At 45.0% G+C, this 23,117-nt stretch overlaps 1 long non-coding RNA gene across 1 annotated transcript in view; it reads left to right on the forward strand.

The window, feature by feature from the left end:
• The window catches only part of LOC140695286 (uncharacterized), a 41,927-nt gene extending 22,439 nt beyond the window's left edge, over window positions 1–19,488 (forward strand). The window contains exon 3 of the long non-coding RNA XR_012070977.1: window positions 19,335–19,488. This is a non-coding gene — a long non-coding RNA (uncharacterized lncRNA). The remainder of the gene's footprint in view (window positions 1–19,334) is intronic.
• The last annotated feature ends 3,629 nt before the right edge of the window (window positions 19,489–23,117 follow it).

A 23,117-nucleotide genomic window follows, 5' to 3' on the forward strand; every position in this document is an offset into this window, starting at 1 on the left:
ATCCCCTCTTGAGGTTCCCTTGTGACTATGTTGTTTCCTCCAGGTGCATTTTAAATCACTGTGATATTCGTGAGCTTTGTTGATTTGAATCATACAGCTGCTGGTAGGTCTATTGGGATTCCACCTCCTTTGGATGCTGTGTAATTCCTGAATTCGCATATATGATTCTTTCTTGGCTTTCAGGAAGTTTCAGTCTGATTTTTCTACAGATAAATTTTCAGACATTTTTTGTTTCCTTATCTCTTGCTTTTCCATCTGGGACCCTTATGAATTCTAGTCTTTCATGCCCTGTCTTAACCCAGGGTTCAACAGCAATGTTTACATTGCTTTGCACTTGCTTTCCTATGTCTGCTTCTGACCGAGGTTTTTCTGATCCCATGTCTTCACAGTCATTCACGCGTCCCTCTGCATTATCTAGTCTGCTTACGACTAAATTTTAGCCCTGATATTATCACATCCATTGAGTTTCCTGATATTTTTTGGCTCGTCTTTAGACTTTCTCTTCCCCTTTTCCGGTATTCTGCCTTATGTGATTCTGAGACACTGTTGTTTTTCAGTGATTTCCTGACCTCCATTTTCAACACATGGTCTGGATAGCGTTTTGCAGTCTAGTTGTTTGAAAGCTTATCTTTTGGGCCTTCAATATCTTTGGAACTGAAAATGGTACTTCCTGTTTCTTTTACTGTACTTCTTCACCTCTACTGCTCAGGTAATATCAGGTATGTAATGTGGACTTCTAGGACTTTGTTAAGTGAAAATTTTAGACTTTTGGCTCTACGCAATTCCATGGGATTTCTGTGCGGACAATTTCTCCTAGACATTGATGCCATATCGTGTTCCTGTGTGTGTAGTCTGGTATATCTCCAATTGCTGTTGTTGCATTAGTTTTGATGAAAAACCAATACTATTTCGATTTGCATAACTTCATTTTGATAATGCTTATCTCACAATTCTTAAAGTGTGCAGGACACTTCCTCTTGTGGAAATGAAGCTTTTAAAGGTTCTCAGCTCTGCATTCTGCTCTATGTCATTTTGGAGTGTTTCCAAAACAGCAAACTGAGAGTGCGCTAGTGCTTTGTAGTTCCACGGGAATGTGCCAATGAAAGCAGTTCTTCTCAGAGCTTCTCTGTCTACAGAAACACCAGTGGAAGCATATCTATGGATGTCACATATCAGGGCCTGCTGGAATGATCCCGCAGACCTACCTTGGTGTCCTCGGTGCCGTACCGTGCTGGTGCCATCCAAAGTGTAGCATCCGCTTTAGGGAGATAAGGCTGTAGGTAATGCTTCCTCTTCTAACGCTGTGGACTTGGACCACTCTTCCTTGTCCTCTCATCCTTGTGGCACGGGTGCACGAAGGCAACCACACAGCTGTTGCGCATCCTGTGCCTCAAACCAAACCATAATCCCAGCCCAGGTTATGAATGTAGCAGATCCTAAGTCTTTTCATTCTGATTTCAAAACCAAGGCCCCCTGGATCCCTCAGACCAGATGAACGATATCTCTGATTCAGCCCCACACGTGCTCTATTGGCAAAATGCCCAATTGGTCCCTGGTCCTGCAGATGCACTGGGTGTGGCCATGGGACATATTGGTAATCTCAACCACGTGACCAGTTTTGATGCTTTATCATTGGTACACATTTTGGTTTGCTCTCTTGATTCGACCCACCACATCCCACAATGCACTCCAGATCCCTGAGACTCAGCGTGTGCCATCATTCGTAGCCCTATCCCTCACAGAACGTTGCCTCTGCTACCTCAAATGTGGCAGCTGGGATCTTGGACTCCGAATCAACTCTGGGGATATTTTGCGCTGGTTTCTTTGAGTTCTGTCAGCCAAGCATCTGCTGTGCACTCTTGTAAATCTCAGCACATCACATTCTATCCCATGTCTCCTGTCCGCTTGAGAGTGTGCGTCCAAGTTAAACAGAGTTTCACCCTTGTTGCTCCATGACCAGGGGTCAGACCCTCACTGGATTCCATTTCCTGCTTTGCCTTCTCCTGCTTCCAGGTGTCCTGAGGCCTCATCCTGTCTTTGGAAGTAACAGACCTCTCTTCGGCAAGTGTCCTGTGACAAGGGCTGGGTGAGTGGATGTTTCCATTGCTCTGTTCATGGGAGCGAGTGAGTGCAGGTTGCACTTCTTCTCTGCCAACTGGGCATCGATGAATCAACGCTATCCAGATACATTTCACAGAAATGTGATATTTGCTTAGCTCTTTGTTTCTATACAGCCGTGGTGGGAGGGATGGTCCGAATACACCTGTTTTGACATTGTGTTGATATCTCATTTGCAGTCTTTAAGAAGTTTAAAAGAATTCATTTACATGTTTTGGGAGTTATACGGAAATGAAGTTATTTTTTGAAACACACTCAATCGACCTAGAAGCCAGACTTGTCAATTTTGGTAACATTTTGTCAGCTCGACGGAAAACCTAGACAGATAGAATGCAAATTGGCAGTCCAAACTGTTAAAGGGTTCATGTCGGCTCTTTACGGTTGAAGCCTCCGAAACCAACAGGAACCATGAAATAACTATTGGAAACTTGAAATAACCCCCAAACTTGGATACACTTGTGCATTGGTGCCCTTTACTCCCAATGACACCTACTGGCCAATATTGGCATTTCAAGGGGTAACATCCCTCTCTAGGAAAATACAAGAGGAAAGAAACCAAATATATACATGTAGGTTTGAATCCAAAAGCACCTAGAGGCATTCTAGCTAGGAGAACCCTGCTGCAATTATGCTAGTCTATGGAGAACCAGGTGTTCTTCTATCAGTGATGAGAACGCTTAATCATCCGATCATGTTGGGTAAAGCCATTTAACGCAACCAAGTCTGCACCCGCATGATATAGTGCCCACGGGGGCTTGACTCAAGTGAAAGACGATCCACATAAGCTGTGTCTTTTATATCATTGGCGACTTTTACAGTACAGTTCTCTTTCTGACTTGTACTATTTACCTATACTGTCTTGAAAAATTGAGGCCTAATACAGATTCAAGTTCAGTCAGATTCCCCTCTCTTACCACACTCCCTTCACCCCAGGGAAGACATAAACACAACATTTGCTGAATCTAGCGGAAGGCCATCGTTTCTAGGTGTGAGCTAAGTATTCAATTCCTATCTATTTCAGCCAAGTTTATTGGACCTTTAAGGAGTTCACTGTTGTTCACAGAGTGTGAAGCTGGAGGAACTCTGATTCTAGGAGGGGCTTGTTTTACTCGTAATGGCTTCATTGCAGCTCAGCTACTGATCCTTCAAAATGGATGCCTGTGTGGAGGGGAGGGAAGGCAAGTGCTTGCTAGCTAGGCCCAAACCTGGGAAAAGGCTTACCTGGGCTTGGTGAATTCTGGTCTGAATGGCTTGGGAAGGCCCCTTGGGAAGTGTGGATTCTCATGACCTCTTCCAAGAACAGGAGCGTTTTGATCATCTCTGCCATCTCTTCTCTTGCACACGTCAGGGACCTTGGACCCGTTCTTGGAGAAGAGAATTGAGGAACTTCCTCAAGTCCACGTTGGCACTCCGTATGTTTCTGCCAGTATCAGCGAGGTTCAATATGTCTCATGAATGTCTTTTGAGCCTGGTATCCTCTACAGCTGTCTCCACGCCAGTATTCTCCATTGTAGCAGAACATCTCTCATCCATGTGTTCGCATCTCTCCTCAATCCGTTCAGCCAGCTTTTCGGCCAGCTTCTCTTCGTGTCTCCCCTAAAGTTGACTTCACCAGGACTGGGCAAGTCTGAAAGTACCTCGGAGCCTCACCAGTAAGCTGATGACAGGCAGATCTTCCACTGTCTGCCCTTTCAGGTTCTGGAAACTGACCTGTGACCTCAGGTCTTTGGGCAGCAGCAGTATCTCGAACTTACACAGCTTCCCGGACCAAACACCTAAGCCAAGCTCCACAGAGGGCGGCAGCCCCTCCATCACACTGATCCACCCACAGAACTCTGCCCGGTTACCTAGGATCCAACAGCCACAACAAGCCTCGCGGTACACACCAACATTCCACCTGGAATCCAACCGCTAACTGCCATCCCCAATGGCTGCTGCATCTTGTCAGTGTTGGGGGAGGGGCTGCATCCGACGAGAAGTTCCTAAGGTAAATGTGATTCTACCCACTAGCGTCCCATGGGCCTTTCTTCTTCCCTCTTTCCTTTTGTTCAGATCTCTATGCACAGTACCAATGGAGGGAAGTGTGTCCCTTTTCAGTTGATGGTTTCACACGTCTTTAAACTTTCTAACAGTTCACAGTACACAGAGACCCACTAAAGGAGACTTATGTTCCTATAATATCCGTACACCCGGAACACATATGCGTCGCCTGATTTCTGCTGAAACACCCGCACTCTCAGGACATGGATCCATTGGTTTCATGGGGGCTGAAATTCCAAGAAATGAAACCAACCCCAATGTGCACTTTGCTGTCAGTCTCTTTTGCTCTTAGTACACTTTGGCAGAGCTACTTGCCTTTGTTATAGGCTTCTTACAATTCTTCTCTACGTAGCCTAGAATATGGCATTCCTTCATCCTGTTGGAAGACATACAAGTCTACATCACGGACTAGGAATCCATTTGATTCCAAATCGGCATTAGGGTTAGGTCACGATATGTTCTTATGAATCAAAATTTACGAATATGAATGCACGCCTCCGAATACAAGTGTGCTGAGTACATGCAAGCCGCGATAATGGGTCGATGCATGCTGAATGATCCTTGACATCACCTTAAGTATTTTCTTTTGAATAATCATGGTTCCCTTGGTAAATATCAGCCAACCGTACCATTTTGGTGTTTGCTTGTTGGTTTGATTCTTTGTTGGTCTGCTTCTCGCTTGTATTGCAAACACGACAGGCCATGCATCTCTCCTTAAGCTTGAAACAGAGAGTCAAATAAGCTGATTCACTTAAGAGAGTGCTTCCAATCACCTATGATTTCTTGCTTCCCTCTCCCATCTTTAGGGTTTTGATGTCCTCCTTGCCTTCTTCTTGTTTCTTCTTTGCCACTCCTGCTCTTCTTGCAATTCCAATAATGGTTTCTTCTTTCCATTTCATCTTGCTGCTTTTCTATTCAGGGTAGATTTCTCAACCATTCTTGTAGGATAAGTTTTGAACTGCTGAATTCTTTTAAGATTTGCCGGTTTGTGGAAATTTCTAGCTCTGCCGTTATTAGGACTGGCGGTCATGTGGCATAGGCTCCCCTAGGTGGCAGCATTTGGCCATTCAGGATATGGTCTGTGTCCTGGCACTCCTCCCTCTCCTGCAATATTGCTGCCGAGATATCAGCTGAATCCCCTCTTGAGGTTCCCTTGTGACTATGTTGTTTCCTCCAGGTGCATTTTAAATCACTGTGATATTCGTGAGCTTTGCTGATTTGAATCATACAGCTGCTGGTAGGTCTATTGGGATTCCACCTCCTTTGGATGCTGTGTAATTCCTGAATTCGCATACATGATTCTTTCTTGGCTTTCAGGAAGTTTCAGTCTGATTTTTCTACAGATAAATTTTCAGACATTTTTTGTTTCCTTATCTCTTGCTTTTCCATCTGGGACCCTTATGAATTCTAGTCTTTCATGCCCTGTCTTAACCCAGGGTTCAACAGCAATGTTTACATTGCTTTGCACTTGCTTTCCTATGTCTGCTTCTTACCGAGGTTTTTCTGATCCCATGCCTTCACAGCCATTCACGCGTCCCTCTGCATTATCTAGTCTGCTTACGACTAAATTTTAGCCCTGATATTATCACATCCATTGAGTTTCCTGATATTTTTTGTCTCGTCTTTAGACATTCTCTTCCCCTTTTCCGGTATTCTGCCTTATGTGATTCTGAGACACTGTTGTTTTTCAGTGATTTCCTGACCTCCGTTTTCAACACATGGTCTGGATAGCGTTTTGCAGTCTAGTTGTTTGAAAGCTTATCTTTTGGGCCTTCAATATCTTTGGAACTGAAAATGGTACTTCCTGTTTCTTTTACTGTACTTCATCACCTCTACTGCTCAGGTAATATCAGGTATGTAATGTGGATTTCTAGGGCTTTGTTAAGTGAAAATTTTAGACTTTTGGCTCTACGCAATTCCATGGGATTTCTGTGCGGACAATTTCTCCTAGACATTGATGCCATATCGTGTTCCTGTGTGTGTAGTCTGGTATATCTCCAATTGCTGTTGTTGCATTAGTTTTGATGAAAAACCAATACTATTTCGATTTGCATAACTTCATTTTGATAATGCTTATCTCACAATTCTGAAAGTGCGCAGGACACTTCCTCTTGTGGAAATGAAGCTTTTAAAGTTTCTCAGCTCTGCATTCTGCTCTATGTCATTTTGGAGTGTTTCCAAAACAGCAAACTGAGAGTGCGCTTGTGCTTTGTAGTTCCACGGGAATGTGCCAATGAAAGCAGTTCTTCTCAGAGCTTCTCTGTCTACAGAAACACCAGTGGAAGCATATCTATGGATGTCACATATCAGGGCCTGCTGGAATGATCCCGCAGACCTACCTTGGTGTCCTCGGTGCCGTACCGTGCTGGTGCCATCCAAAATGTAGCATCCGCTTTAGGGAGATAAGGCTGTAGGTAATGCTTCCTCTTCTAACTTTGTGGACTTGGACCACTCTTCCTTGTCCTCTCATCGTTGTGGCACGGGTGCACGAAGGCAACCACACAGCTGTTGCGCATCCTGTGCCTCAAACCAAACCATAATCCCAGCCCAGGTTATGAATGTAGCAGATCCTAAGTCTTTTCATTCTGATTTCAAAACCAAGGCCCCCTGGATCCCTCAGACCAGATGAACGATATCTCTGATTCAGCCCCACACGTGCTCTATTGGCAAAATGCCCAATTGGTCCCTGGTCCTGCAGATGCACTGGGTGTGGCCATGGGACATATTGGTAATCTCAACCACGTGACCAGTTTTGATGCTTTATCATTGGTACACATTTTGGTTTGCTCTCTTGCTTCGACCCACCACATCCCACAATGCACTCCAGATCCCTGAGACTCAGCGTGTGCCATCATTCGTAGCCCTATCCCTCACAGAACGTTGCCTCTGCTACCTCAAATGTGGCAGCTGGGATCTTGGACTCCGAATCAACTGTGGGGATATTTTGCGCTGGTTTCTTTGAGTTCTGTCAGCCAAGCATCTGCTGTGCACTCTTGTAAATCTCAGCACATCACCTTCTATCCCATGTCTCCTGTCCGCTTGAGAGTGTGCGTCCAAGTTAAACAGAGTTTCACCCTTGTTGCTCCATCACCAGGGGTCAGACCCTCACTTGATTCCATTTCCTGCTTTGCCTTCTCCTGCTTCCAGGTGTCCTGAGGCCTCATCCTGTCTTTGGAAGTAACAGACCTCTCTTCGGCAAGTGTCCTGTGCCAAGGGCTGGGTGAGTGGATGTTTCCATTGCTCTGTTCATGGGAGCGAGTGAGTGCAGGTTGCACTTCTTCTCTGCCAACTGGGCATCGATGAATCAACACTATCCAGATACATTTCACAGAAATGTGATATTTGCTTAGCTCTTTGTTTCTATACAGCCGTGGTGGGAGGGATGGTCCGAATACACCTGTTTTGACATTGTGTTGATATCTCATTTTCAGTCTTTAAGAAGTTTAAAAGAATTCATTTACATGTTTTGGGAGTTATACGAAAATGAAGTTATTTTTTGAAACACACTCAATCGACCTAGAAGCCAGACTTGTCAATTTTGGTAACATTTTGTCAGCTCGACGGAAAACCTAGACAGATGGAATGCAAATTGGCAGTCCAAACTGTTAAAGGGTTCATGTCGGCTCTTTACGGTTGAAGCCTCCGAAACCAACAGGATCCATGAAATAACTATTGGAAACTTGAAATAACCCCCAAACTTGGATACACTTGTGCATTGGTGCCCTTTACTCCCAATGACACCTACTGGCCAATATTGGCATTTCAAGGGGTAACATCCCTCTCTAGGAAAATACAAGAGGAAAGAAACCAAATATATACATGTAGGTTTGAATCCAAAAGCACCTAGAGGCATTCTAGCTAGGAGAATCCTGCTGCAATTATGCTAGTCTATGGAGAACCAGGTGTTCTTCTATCAGTGATGAGAACGCTTAATCATCCGATCATGTTGGGTAAAGCCATTTAACGCAACCAAGTCTGCACCCGCATGATATAGTGCCCACGGGGGCTTGACTCAAGTGAAAGACGATCCACATAAGCTGTGTCTTTTATATCATTGGCGACTTTTACAGTACAGTTCTCTTTCTGACTTGTACTATTTACCTATACTGTCTTGAAAAATTGAGGCCTAATACAGATTCAAGTTCAGTCAGATTCCCCTCTCTTACCACACTCCCTTCACCCCAGGGAAGACATAAACACAACATTTGCTGAATCTAGCGGAAGGCCATCGTTTCTAGGTGTGAGCTAAGTATTCAATTCCTATCTATTTCAGCCAAGTTTATTGGACCTTTAAGGAGTTCACTGTTGTTCACAGAGTGTGAAGCTGGAGGAACTCTGATTCTAGGAGGGGCTTGTTTTACTCGTAATGGCTTCATTGCAGCTCAGCTACTGATCCTTCAAAATGGATGCCTGTGTGGAGGGGAGGGAAGGCAAGTGCTTGCTAGCTAGGCCCAAACCTGGGAAAAGGCTTACCTGGGCTTGGTGAATTCTGGTCTGAATGGCTTGGGAAGGCCCCTTGGGAAGTGTGGATTCTCATGACCTCTTCCAAGAACAGGAGCGTTTTGATCATCTCTGCCATCTCTTCTCTTGCAGACGTCAGGGACCTTGGACCCGTTCTTGGAGAAGAGAATTGAGGAACTTCCTCAAGTCCACGTTGGCACTCCGTATGTTTCTGCCAGTATCAGCGAGGTTCAATATGTCTCATGAATGTCTTTTGAGCCTGGTATCCTCTACAGCTGTCTCCACGCCAGTATTCTCCATTGTAGCAGAACATCTCTCATCCATGTGTTCGCATCTCTCCTCAATCCGTTCAGCCAGCTTTTCGGCCAGCTTCTCTTCGTGTCTCCCCTAAAGTTGACTTCACCAGGACTGGGCAAGTCTGAAAGTACCTCGGAGCCTCACCAGTAAGCTGATGACAGGCAGATCTTCCACTGTCTGCCCTTTCAGGTTCTGGAAACTGACCTGTGACCTCAGGTCTTTGGGCAGCAGCAGTATCTCGAACTTACACAGCTTCCCGGACCAAACACCTAAGCCAAGCTCCACAGAGGGCGGCAGCCCCTCCATCACACTGATCCACCCACAGAACTCTGCCCGGTTACCTAGGATCCAACAGCCACAACAAGCCTCGCGGTACACACCAACATTCCACCTGGAATCCAACCGCTAACTGCCATCCCCAATGGCTGCTGCATCTTGTCAGTGTTGGGGGAGGGGCTGCATCCGACGAGAAGTTCCTAAGGTAAATGTGATTCTACCCACTAGCGTCCCATGGGCCTTTCTTCTTCCCTCTTTCCTTTTGTTCAGATCTCTATGCACAGTACCAATGGAGGGAAGTGTGTCCCTTTTCAGTTGATGGTTTCACACGTCTTTAAACTTTCTAACAGTTCACAGTACACAGAGACCCACTAAAGGAGACTTATGTTCCTATAATATCCGTACACCCGGAACACATATGCGTCGCCTGATTTCTGCTGAAACACCCGCACTCTCAGGACATGGATCCATTGGTTTCATGGGGGCTGAAATTCCAAGAAATGAAACCAACCCCAATGTGCACTTTGCTGTCAGTCTCTTTTGCTCTTAGTACACTTTGGCAGAGCTACTTGCCTTTGTTATAGGCTTCTTACAATTCTTCTCTACGTAGCCTAGAATATGGCATTCCTTCATCCTGTTGGAAGACATACAAGTCTACATCACGGACTAGGAATCCATTTGATTCCAAATCGGCATTAGGGTTAGGTCACGATATGTTCTTATGAATCAAAATTTACGAATATGAATGCACGCCTCCGAATACAAGTGTGCTGAGTACATGCAAGCCGCGATAATGGGTCGATGCATGCTGAATGATCCTTGACATCACCTTAAGTATTTTCTTTTGAATAATCATGGTTCCCTTGGTAAATATCAGCCAACCGTACCATTTTGGTGTTTGCTTGTTGGTTTGATTCTTTGTTGGTCTGCTTCTCGCTTGTATTGCAAACAGGACAGGCCATGCATCTCTCCTTAAGCTTGAAACAGAGAGTCAAATAAGCTGATTCACTTAAGAGAGTGCTTCCAATCACCTATGATTTCCTGCTTCCCTCTCCCATCTTTAGGGTTTTGATGTCCTCCTTGCCTTCTTCTTGTTTCTTCTTTGCCACTCCTGCTCTTCTTGCAATTCCAATAATGGTTTCTTCTTTCCATTTCATCTTGCTGCTTTTCTATTCAGGGTAGATTTCTCAACCATTCTTGTAGGATAAGTTTTGAACTGCTGAATTCTTTAAGATTTGCCGGTTTGTGGAAATTTCTAGCTCTGCCGTTATTAGGACTGGCGGTCATGTGGCATAGGCTCCCCTAGGTGGCAGCATTTGGCCATTCAGGATATGGTCTGTGTCCTGGCACTCCTCCCTCTCCTGCAATATTGCTGCCGAGATATCAGCTGAATCCCCTCTTGAGGTTCCCTTGTGACTATGTTGTTTCCTCCAGGTGCATTTTAAATCACTGTGATATTCGTGAGCTTTGCTGATTTGAATCATACAGCTGCTGGTAGGTCTATTGGGATTCCACCTCCTTTGGATGCTGTGTAATTCCTGAATTCGCATACATGATTCTTTCTTGGCTTTCAGGAAGTTTCAGTCTGATTTTTCTACAGATAAATTTTCAGACATTTTTTGTTTCCTTATCTCTTGCTTTTCCATCTGGGACCCTTATGAATTCTAGTCTTTCATGCCCTGTCTTAACCCAGGGTTCAACAGCAATGTTTACATTGCTTTGCACTTGCTTTCCTATGTCTGCTTCTGACCGAGGTTTTTCTGATCCCATGTCTTCACAGTCATTCACGCGTCCCTCTGCATTATCTAGTCTGCTTACGACTAAATTTTAGCCCTGATATTATCACATCCATTGAGTTTCCTGATATTTTTTGGCTCGTCTTTAGACTTTCTCTTCCCCTTTTCCGGTATTCTGCCTTATGTGATTCTGAGACACTGTTGTTTTTCAGTGATTTCCTGACCTCCGTTTTCAACACATGGTCTGGATAGCGTTTTGCAGTCTAGTTGTTTGAAAGCTTATCTTTTGGGCCTTCAATATCTTTGGAACTGAAAATGGTACTTCCTGTTTCTTTTACTGTACTTCTTCACCTCTACTGCTCAGGTAATATCAGGTATGTAATGTGGACTTCTAGGGCTTTGTTAAGTGAAAATTTTAGACTTTTGGCTCTACGCAATTCCATGGGATTTCTGTGCGGACAATTTCTCCTAGACATTGATGCCATATCGTGTTCCTGTGTGTGTTGTCTGGTATATCTCCAATTGCTGTTGTTGCATTAGTTTTGATGAAAAACCAATACTATTTCGATTTGCATAACTTCATTTTGATAATGCTTATCTCACAATTCTGAAAGTGCGCAGGACACTTCCTCTTGTGGAAATGAAGCTTTTAAAGGTTCTCAGCTCTGCATTCTGCTCTATGTCATTTTGGAGTGTTTCCAAAACAGCAAACTGAGAGTGCGCTTGTGCTTTGTAGTTCCACGGGAATGTCCCAATGAAAGCAGTTCTTCTCAGAGCTTCTCTGTCTACAGAAACACCAGTGGAAGCATATCTATGGATGTCACATATCAGGGCCTGCTGGAATGATCCCGCAGACCTACCTTGGTGTCCTCGGTGCCGTACCGTGCTGGTGCCATCCAAAATGTAGCATCCGCTTTAGGGAGATAAGGCTGTAGGTAATGCTTCCTCTTCTAACGCTGTGGACTTGGACCACTCTTCCTTGTCCTCTCATCCTTGTGGCACGGGTGCACGAAGGCAACCACACAGCTGTTGCGCATCCTGTGCCTCAAACCTAAACATAATCCCAGCCCAGGTTATGAATGTAGCAGATCCTAAGGCTTTTCATTCTGATTTCAAAACCAAGGCCCCCTGGATCCCTCAGACCAGATGAACGATATCTCTGATTCAGCCCCACACGTGCTCTATTGGCAAAATGCCCAATTGGTCCCTGGTCCTGCAGATGCACTGGGTGTGGCCATGGGACATATTGGTAATCTCAACCACGTGACCAGTTTTGATGCTTTATCATTGGAACACATTTTGGTTTGCTCTCTTGCTTCGACCCACCACATCCCACAATGCACTCCAGATCCCTGAGACTCAGCGTGTGCCATCATTCGTAGCCCTATCCCTCACAGAACGTTGCCTCTGCTACCTCAAATGTGGCAGCTGGGATCTTGGACTCCGAATCAACTGTGGGGATATTTTGCGCTGGTTTCTTTGAGTTCTGTCAGCCAAGCATCTGCTGTGCACTCTTGTAAATCTCAGCACATCACCTTCTATCCCATGTCTCCTGTCCGCTTGAGAGTGTGCGTCCAAGTTAAACAGAGTTTCACCCTTGTTGCTCCATCACCAGGGGTCAGACCCTCACTGGATTCCATTTCCTGCTTTGCCTTCTCCTGCTTCCAGGTGTCCTGAGGCCTCATCCTGTCTTTGGAAGTAACAGACCTCTCTTCGGCAAGTGTCCTGTGCCAAGGGCTGGGTGAGTGGATGTTTCCATTGCTCTGTTCATGGGAGCGAGTGAGTGCAGGTTGCACTTCTTCTCTGCCAACTGGGCATCGATGAATCAACACTATCCAGATACATTTCACAGAAATGTGATATTTGCTTAGCTCTTTGTTTCTATACAGCCGTGGTGGGAGGGATGGTCCGAATACACCTGTTTTGACATTGTGTTGATATCTCATTTGCAGTCTTTAAGAAGTTTAAAAGAATTCATTTACATGTTTTGGGAGTTATACGGAAATGAAGTTATTTTTTGAAACACACTCAATCGACCTAGAAGCCAGACTTGTCAATTTTGGTAACATTTTGTCAGCTCGACGGAAAACCTAGACAGATAGAATGCAAATTGGCAGTCCAAACTGTTAAAGGGTTCATGTCGGCTCTTTACGGTTGAAGCCTCCGAAACCAACAGGAACCATGAAATAACTATTGGAAACTTGAAATAACCCCCAAACTTGGATACACTTGTGCATTGGTGCCCTTTACTCCCAATGACACCTACTGGCCAATATTGGCATTTCAAGGGGTAACATCCCTCTCTAGGAAAATACAAGAGGAAAGAAACCAAATATATACATGTAGGTTTGAATCCAAAAGCACCTAGAGGCATTCTAGCTAGGAGAACCCTGCTGCAATTATGCTAGTCTATGGAGAACCAGGTGTTCTTCTATCAGTGATGAGAACGCTTAATCATCCGATCATGTTGGGTAAAGCCATTTAACGCAACCAAGTCTGCACCCGCATGATATAGTGCCCACGGGGGCTTGACTCAAGTGAAAGACGATCCACATAAGCTGTGTCTTTTATATCATTGGCGACTTTTACAGTACAGTTCTCTTTCTGACTTGTACTATTTACCTATACTGTCTTGAAAAATTGAGGCCTAATACAGATTCAAGTTCAGTCAGATTCCCCTCTCTTACCACACTCCCTTCACCCCAGGGAAGACATAAACACAACATTTGCTGAATCTAGCGGAAGGCCATCGTTTCTAGGTGTGAGCTAAGTATTCAATTCCTATCTATTTCAGCCAAGTTTATTGGACCTTTAAGGAGTTCACTGTTGTTCACAGAGTGTGAAGCTGGAGGAACTCTGATTCTAGGAGGGGCTTGTTTTACTCGTAATGGCTTCATTGCAGCTCAGCTACTGATCCTTCAAAATGGATGCCTGTGTGGAGGGGAGGGAAGGCAAGTGCTTGCTAGCTAGGCCCAAACCTGGGAAAAGGCTTACCTGGGCTTGGTGAATTCTGGTCTGAATGGCTTGGGAAGGCCCCTTGGGAAGTGTGGATTCCCATGACCTCTTCCAAGAACAGGAGCGTTTTGATCATCTCGGCCATCTCTTCTCTTGCACACGTCAGGGACCTTGGACCCGTTCTTGGAGAAGAGAATTGAGGAACTTCCTCAAGTCCACGTTGGCACTCCGTATGTTTCTGCCAGTATCAGCGAGGTTCAATATGTCTCATGAATGTCTTTTGAGCCTGGTATCCTCTACAGCTGTCTCCACGCCAGTATTCTCCATTGTAGCAGGACATCTCTCATCCATGTGTTCGCATCTCTCCTCAATCCGTTCAGCCAGCTTTTCGGCCAGCTTCTCTTCGTGTCTCCCCTAAAGTTGACTTCACCAGGACTGGGCAAGTCTGAAAGTACCTCGGAGCCTCACCAGTAAGCTGATGACAGGCAGATCTTCCACTGTCTGCCCTTTCAGGTTCTGGAAACTGACCTGTGACCTCAGGTCTTTGGGCAGCAGCAGTATCTCGAACTTACACAGCTTCCCGGACCAAACACCTAAGCCAAGCTCCACAGAGGGCGGCAGCCCCTCCATCACACTGATCCACCCACAGAACTCTGCCCGGTTACCTAGGATCCAACAGCCACAACAAGCCTCGCGGTACACACCAACATTCCACCTGGAATCCAACCGCTAACTGCCATCCCCAATGGCTGCTGCATCTTGTCAGTGTTGGGGGAGGGGCTGCATCCGACGAGAAGTTCCTAAGGTAAATGTGATTCTACCCACTAGCGTCCCATGGGCCTTTCTTCTTCCCTCTTTCCTTTTGTTCAGATCTCTATGCACAGTACCAATGGAGGGAAGTGTGTCCCTTTTCAGTTGATGGTTTCACACGTCTTTAAACTTTCTAACAGTTCACAGTACACAGAGACCCACTAAAGGAGACTTATGTTCCTATAATATCCGTACACCCGGAATACATATGCGTCGCCTGATTTCTGCTGAAACACCCGCACTCTCAGGACATGGATCCATTGGTTTCATGGGGGCTGAAATTCCAAGAAATGAAACCAACCCCAATGTGCACTTTGCTGTCAGTCTCTTTTGCTCTTAGTACACTTTGGCAGAGCTACTTGCCTTTGTTATAGGCTTCTTACAATTCTTCTCTACGTAGCCTAGAATATGGCATTCCTTCATCCTGTTGGAAGACATACAAGTCTACATCACGGACTAGGAATCCATTTGATTCCAAATCGGCATTAGGGTTAGGTCACGATATGTTCTTATGAATCAAAATTTACGAATATGAATGCACGCCTCCGAATACAAGTGTGCTGAGTACATGCAAGCCGCGATAATGGGTCGATGCATGCTGAATGATCCTTGACATCACCTTAAGTATTTTCTTTTGAATAATCATGGTTCCCTTGGTAAATATCAGCCAACCGTACCATTTTGGTGTTTGCTTGTTGGTTTGATTCTTTGTTGGTCTGCTTCTCGCTTGTATTGCAAACACGACAGGCCATGCATCTCTCCTTAAGCATGAAACAGAGAGTCAAATAAGCTGATTCACTTAACAGAGTGCTTCCAATCACCTATGATTTCCTGCTTCCCTCTCCCATCTTTAGGGTTTTGATGTCCTCCTTGCCTTCTTCTTGTTTCTTCTTTGCCACTCCTGCTCTTCTTGCATTTCCAATAATGGTTTCTTCTTTCCATTTCATCTTGCTGCTTTTCTATTCAGGGTAGATTTCTCAACCATTCTTGTAGGATAAGTTTTGAACTGCTGAATTCTTTTAAGATTTGCCGGTTTGTGGAATTTTCTAGCTCTGCCGTTATTAGGACTGGCGGTCATGTGGCATAGGCTCCCCTAGGTGGCAGCATTTGGCCATTCAGGATATGGTCTGTGTCCTGGCACTCCTCCCTCTCCTGCAATATTGCTGCCGAGATATCAGCTGAATCCCCTCTTGAGGTTCCCTTGTGACTATGTTGTTTCCTCCAGGTGCATTTTAAATCACTGTGATATTCGTGAGCTTTGTTGATTTGAATCATACAGCTGCTGGTAGGTCTATTGGGATTCCACCTCCTTTGGATGCTGTGTAATTCCTGAATTCGCATACATGATTCTTTCTTGGCTTTCAGGAAGTTTCAGTCTGATTTTTCTACAGATAAATTTTCAGACATTTTTTGTTTCCTTATCTCTTGCTTTTCCATCTGGGACCCTTATGAATTCTAGTCTTTCATGCCCTGTCTTAACCCAGGGTTCAACAGCAATGTTTACATTGCTTTGCACTTGCTTTCCTATGTCTGCTTCTGACCGAGGTTTTTCTGATCCCATGTCTTCACAGTCATTCACGCGTCCCTCTGCATTATCTAGTCTGCTTACGACTAAATTTTAGCCCTGATATTATCACATCCATTGAGTTTCCTGATATTTTTTGGCTCGTCTTTAGACTTTCTCTTCCCCTTTTCCGGTATTCTGCCTTATGTGATTCTGAGACACTGTTGTTTTTCAGTGATTTCCTGACCTCCATTTTCAACACATGGTCTGGATAGCGTTTTGCAGTCTAGTTGTTTGAAAGCTTATCTTTTGGGCCTTCAATATCTTTGGAACTGAAAATGGTACTTCCTGTTTCTTTTACTGTACTTCTTCACCTCTACTGCTCAGGTAATATCAGGTATGTAATGTGGACTTCTAGGGCTTTGTTAAGTGAAAATTTTAGACTTTTGGCTCTGCGCAATTCCATGGGATTTCTGTGCGGACAATTTCTCCTAGACATTGATGCCATATCGTGTTCCTGTGTGTGTTGTCTGGTATATCTCCAATTGCTGTTGTTGCATTAGTTTTGATGAAAAACTAATACTATTTCGATTTGCATAACTTCATTTTGATAATGCTTATCTCACAATTCTGAAAGTGCGCAGGACACTTCCTCTTGTGGAAATGAAGCTTTTAAAGGTTCTCAGCTCTGCATTCTGCTCTATGTCATTTTGGAGTGTTTCCAAAACAGCAAACTGAGAGTGCGCTTGTGCTTTGTAGTTCCACGGGAATGTCCCAATGAAAGCAGTTCTTCTCAGAGCTTCTCTGTCTACAGAAACACCAGTGGAAGCATATCTATGGATGTCACATATCAGGGCCTGCTGGAATGATCCCGCAGACCTACCTTGGTGTCCTCGGTGCCGTACCGTGCTGGTGCCATCCAAAATGTAGCATCCGCTTTAGGGAGATAATGCTGTAGGTAATGCTTCCTCTTCTAACGCTGTGGACTTGGACCACTCTTCCTTGTCCTCTCATCCTTGTGGCACGGGTGCACGAAGGCAACCACACAGCTGTTGCGCATCCTGTGCCTCAAACCTAACCATAATCCCAGCCCAGGTTATGAATGTAGCAGATCCTAAGGCTTTTCATTCTGATTTCAAAACCAAGGCCCCCTGGATCCCTCAGACCAGATGAACGATATCTCTGATTCAGCCCCACACGTGCTCTATTGGCAAAATGCCCAATTGGTCCCTGGTCCTGCAGATGCACTTGGTGTGGCCATGGGACATATTGGTAATCTCAACCACGTGACCAGTTTTGATGCTTTATCATTGGTACACATTTTGGTTTGCTCTCTTGATTCGACCCACCACATCCCACAATGCACTCCAGATCCCTGAGACTCAGCGTGTGCCATCATTCGTAGCCCTATCCCTCAAAGAACGTTGCCTCTGCTACCTCAAATGTGGCAGCTGGGATCTTGGACTCCGAATCAACTGTGGGGATATTTTGCGCTGGTTTCTTTGAGTTCTGTCAGCCAAGCATCTGCTGTGCACTCTTGTAAATCTCAGCACATCACCTTCTATCCCATGTCTCCTGTCCGCTTGAGAGTGTGCGTCCAAGTTAAACAGAGTTTCACCCTTGTTGCTCCATCACCAGGGGTCAGACCCTCACTGGATTCCATTTCCTGCTTTGCCTTCTCCTGCTTCCAGGTGTCCTGAGGCCTCATCCTGTCTTTGGAAGTAACAGACCTCTCTTCGGCAAGTGTCCTGTGCCAAGGGCTGGGTGAGTGGATGTTTCCATTGCTCTGTTCATGGGAGCGAGTGAGTGCAGGTTGCACTTCTTCTCTGCCAACTGGGCATCGATGAATCAACACTATCCAGATACATTTCACAGAAATGTGATATTTGCTTAGCTCTTTGTTTCTATACAGCCGTGGTGGGAGGGATGGTCCGAATACACCTGTTTTGACATTGTGTTGATATCTCATTTGCAGTCTTTAAGAAGTTTAAAAGAATTCATTTACATGTTTTGGGAGTTATACGAAAATGAAGTTATTTTTTGAAACACACTCAATCGACCTAGAAGCCAGACTTGTCAATTTTGGTAACATTTTGTCAGCTCGAAGGAAAACCTAGACAGATAGAATGCAAATTGGCAGTCCAAACTGTTAAAGGGTTCATGTCGGCTCTTTATGGTTGAAGCCTCCGAAACCAACAGGAACCATGAAATAACTATTGGAAACTTGAAATAACCCCCAAACTTGGATACACTTGTGCATTGGTGCCCTTTACTCCCAATGACACCTACTGGCCAATATTGGCATTTCAAGGGGTAACATCCCTCTCTAGGAAAATACAAGAGGAAAGAAACCAAATATATACATGTAGGTTTGAATCCAAAAGCACCTAGAGGCATTCTAGCTAGGAGAACCCTGCTGCAATTATGCTAGTCTATGGAGAACCAGGTGTTCTTCTATCAGTGATGAGAACGCTTAATCATCCGATCATGTTGGGTAAAGCCATTTAACGCAACCAAGTCTGCACCCGCATGATATAGTGCCCACGGGGGCTTGACTCAAGTGAAAGACGATCCACATAAGCTGTGTCTTTTATATCATTGGCGACTTTTACAGTACAGTTCTCTTTCTGACTTGTACTATTTAACTATACTGTCTTGAAAAATTGAGGCCTAATACAGATTCAAGTTCAGTCAGATTCCCCTCTCTTACCACACTCCCTTCACCCCAGGGAAGACATAAACACAACATTTGCTGAATCTAGCGGAAGGCCATCGTTTCTAGGTGTGAGCTAAGTATTCAATTCCTATCTATTTCAGCCAAGTTTATTGGACCTTTAAGGAGTTCACTGTTGTTCACAGAGTGTGAAGCTGGAGGAACTCTGATTCTAGGAGGGGCTTGTTTTACTCGTAATGGCTTCATTGCAGCTCAGCTACTGATCCTTCAAAATGGATGCCTGTGTGGAGGGGAGGGAAGGCAAGTGCTTGCTAGCTAGGCCCAAACCTGGGAAAAGGCTTACCTGGGCTTGGTGAATTCTGGTCTGAATGGCTTGGGAAGGCCCCTTGGGAAGTGTGGATTCCCATGACCTCTTCCAAGAACAGGAGCGTTTTGATCATCTCTGCCATCTCTTCTCTTGCAGACGTCAGGGACCTTGGACCCGTTCTTGGAGAAGAGAATTGAGGAACTTCCTCAAGTCCACGTTGGCACTCCGTATGTTTCTGCCAGTATCAGCGAGGTTCAATATGTCTCATGAATGTCCTTTGAGCCTGGTATCCTCTACAGCTGTCTCCACGTCAGTATTCTCCATTGTAGCAGGACATCTTTCATCCATGTGTTCGCATCTCTCCTCAATCCGTTCAGCCAGCTTTTCGGCCAGCTTCTCTTCGTGTCTCCCCTAAAGTTGACTTCACCAGGACTGGGCAAGTCTGAAAGTACCTCGGAGCCTCACCAGTAAGCTGATGACAGGCAGATCTTCCACTGTCTGCCCTTTCAGGTTCTGGAAACTGACCTGTGAACTCAGGTCTTTGGGCAGCAGCAGTATCTCGAACTTACACAGCTTCCCGGACCAAACACCTAAGCCAAGCTCCACAGAGGGCGGCAGCCCCTCCATCACACTGATCCACCCACAGAACTCTGCCCGGTTACCTAGGATCCAACAGCCACAACAAGCCTCGCGGTACACACCAACATTCCACCTGGAATCCAACCGCTAACTGCCATCCCCAATGGCTGCTGCATCTTGTCAGTGTTGGGGGAGGGGCTGCATCCGACGAGAAGTTCCTAAGGTAAATGTGATTCTACCCACTAGCGTCCCATGGGCCTTTCTTCTTCCCTCTTTCCTTTTGTTCAGATCTCTATGCACAGTACCAATGGAGGGAAGTGTGTCCCTTTTCAGTTGATGGTTTCACACGTCTTTAAACTTTCTAACAGTTCACAGTACACAGAGACCCACTAAAGGAGACTTATGTTCCTATAATATCCGTACACCCGGAATACATATGCGTCGCCTGATTTCTGCTGAAACACCCGCACTCTCAGGACATGGATCCATTGGTTTCATGGGGGCTGAAATTCCAAGAAATGAAACCAACCCCAATGTGCACTTTGCTGTCAGTCTCTTTTGCTCTTAGTACACTTTGGCAGAGCTACTTGCCTTTGTTATAGGCTTCTTACAATTCTTCTCTACGTAGCCTAGAATATGGCATTCCTTCATCCTGTTGGAAGACATACAAGTCTACATCACGGACTAGGAATCCATTTGATTCCAAATCGGCATTAGGGTTAGGTCACGATATGTTCTTATGAATCAAAATTTACGAATATGAATGCACGCCTCCGAATACAAGTGTGCTGAGTACATGCAAGCCGCGATAATGGGTCGATGCATGCTGAATGATCCTTGACATCACCTTAAGTATTTTCTTTTGAATAATCATGGTTCCCTTGGTAAATATCAGCCAACCGTACCATTTTGGTGTTTGCTTGTTGGTTTGATTCTTTGTTGGTCTGCTTCTCGCTTGTATTGCAAACACGACAGGCCATGCATCTCTCCTTAAGCTTGAAACAGAGAGTCAAATAAGCTGATTCACTTAAGAGAGTGCTTCCAATCACCTATGATTTCCTGCTTCCCTCTCCCATCTTTAGGGTTTTGATGTCCTCCTTGCCTTCTTCTTGTTTCTTCTTTGCCACTCCTGCTCTTCTTGCATTTCCAATAATGGTTTCTTCTTTCCATTTCATCTTGCTGCTTTTCTATTCAGGGTAGATTTCTCAACCATTCTTGTAGGATAAGTTTTGAACTGCTGAATTCTTTTAAGATTTGCCCGTTTGTGGAATTTTCTAGCTCTGCCGTTATTAGGACTGGCGGTCATGTGGCATAGGCTCCCCTAGGTGGCAGCATTTGGCCATTCAGGATATGGTCTGTGTCCTGGCACTCCTCCCTCTCCTGCAATATTGCTGCCGAGATATCAGCTGAATCCCCTCTTGAGGTTCCCTTGTGACTATGTTGTTTCCTCCAGGTGCATTTTAAATCACTGTGATATTCGTGAGCTTTGTTGATTTGAATCATACAGCTGCTGGTAGGTCTATTGGGATTCCACCTCCTTTGGATGCTGTGTAATTCCTGAATTCGCATACATGATTCTTTCTTGGCTTTCAGGAAGTTTCAGTCTGATTTTTCTACAGATAAATTTTCAGACATTTTTTGTTTCCTTATCTCTTGCTTTTCCATCTGGGACCCTTATGAATTCTAGTCTTTCATGCCCTGTCTTAACCCAGGGTTCAACAGCAATGTTTACATTGCTTTGCACTTGCTTTCCTATGTCTGCTTCTGACCGAGGTTTTTCTGATCCCATGTCTTCACAGTCATTCATGCGTCCCTCTGCATTATCTAGTCTGCTTACGACTAAATTTTAGCCCTGATATTATCACATCCATTGAGTTTCCTGATATTTTTTGGCTCGTCTTTAGACTTTCTCTTCCCCTTTTCCGGTATTCTGCCTTATGTGATTCTGAGACACTGTTGTTTTTCAGTGATTTCCTGACCTCCATTTTCAACACATGGTCTGGATAGCGTTTTGCAGTCTAGTTGTTTGAAAGCTTATCTTTTGAGCCTTCAATATCTTTGGAACTGAAAATGGTACTTCCTGTTTCTTTTACTGTACTTCTTCACCTCTACTGCTCAGGTAATATCAGGTATGTAATGTGGACTTCTAGGGCTTTGTTAAGTGAAAATTTTAGACTTTTGGCTCTACGCAATTCCATGGGATTTCTGTGCGGACAATTTCTCCTAGACATTGATGCCATATCGTGTTCCTGTGTGTGTTGTCTGGTATATCTCCAATTGCTGTTGTTGCATTAGTTTTGATGAAAAACCAATACTATTTCGATTTGCATAACTTCACTTTGATAATGCTTATCTCACAATTCTGAAAGTGCGCAGGACACTTCCTCTTGTGGAAATGAAGCTTTTAAAGGTTCTCAGCTCTGCATTCTGCTCTATGTCATTTTGGAGTGTTTCCAAAACAGCAAACTGAGAGTGCGCTTGTGCTTTGTAGTTCCACGGGAATGTGCCAATGAAAGCAGTTCTTCTCAGAGCTTCTCTGTCTACAGAAACACCAGTGGAAGCATATCTATGGATGTCACATATCAGGGCCTGCTGGAATGATCCCGCAGACCTACCTTGGTGTCCTCGGTGCCGTACCGTGCTGGTGCCATCCAAAATGTAGCATCCGCTTTAGGGAGATAAGGCTGTAGGTAATGCTTCCTCTTCTAACGCTGTGGACTTGGACCACTCTTCCTTGTCCTCTCATCCTTGTGGCACGGGTGCACGAAAGCAACCACACAGCTGTTGCGCATCCTGTGCCTCAAACCAAACCATAATCCCAGCCCAGGTTATGAATGTAGCAGATCCTAAGGCTTTTCATTCTGATTTCAAAACCAAGGCCCCCTGGATCCCTCAGACCAGATGAACGATATCTCTGATTCAGCCCCACACGTGCTCTATTGGCAAAATGCCCAATTGGTCCCTGGTCCTGCAGATGCACTGGGTGTGGCCATGGGACATATTGGTAATCTCAACCACGTGACCAGTTTTGATGCTTTATCATTGGTACACATTTTGGTTTGCTCTCTTGATTCGACCCACCACATCCCACAATGCACTCCAGATCCCTGAGACTCAGCGTGTGCCATCATTCGTAGCCCTATCCCTCACAGAACGTTGCCTCTGCTACCTCAAATGTGGCAGCTGGGATCTTGGACTCCGAATCAACTGTGGGGATATTTTGCGCTGGTTTCTTTGAGTTCTGTCAGCCAAGCATCTGCTGTGCACTCTTGTAAATCTCAGCACATCACCTTCTATCCCATGTCTCCTGTCCGCTTGAGAGTGTGCGTCCAAGTTAAACAGAGTTTCACCCTTGTTGCT

This window comes from Vicugna pacos, unplaced genomic scaffold (assembly GCF_048564905.1).
Source record: "Vicugna pacos unplaced genomic scaffold, VicPac4 scaffold_193, whole genome shotgun sequence".
NCBI lineage: Eukaryota > Metazoa > Chordata > Mammalia > Artiodactyla > Camelidae > Vicugna > Vicugna pacos.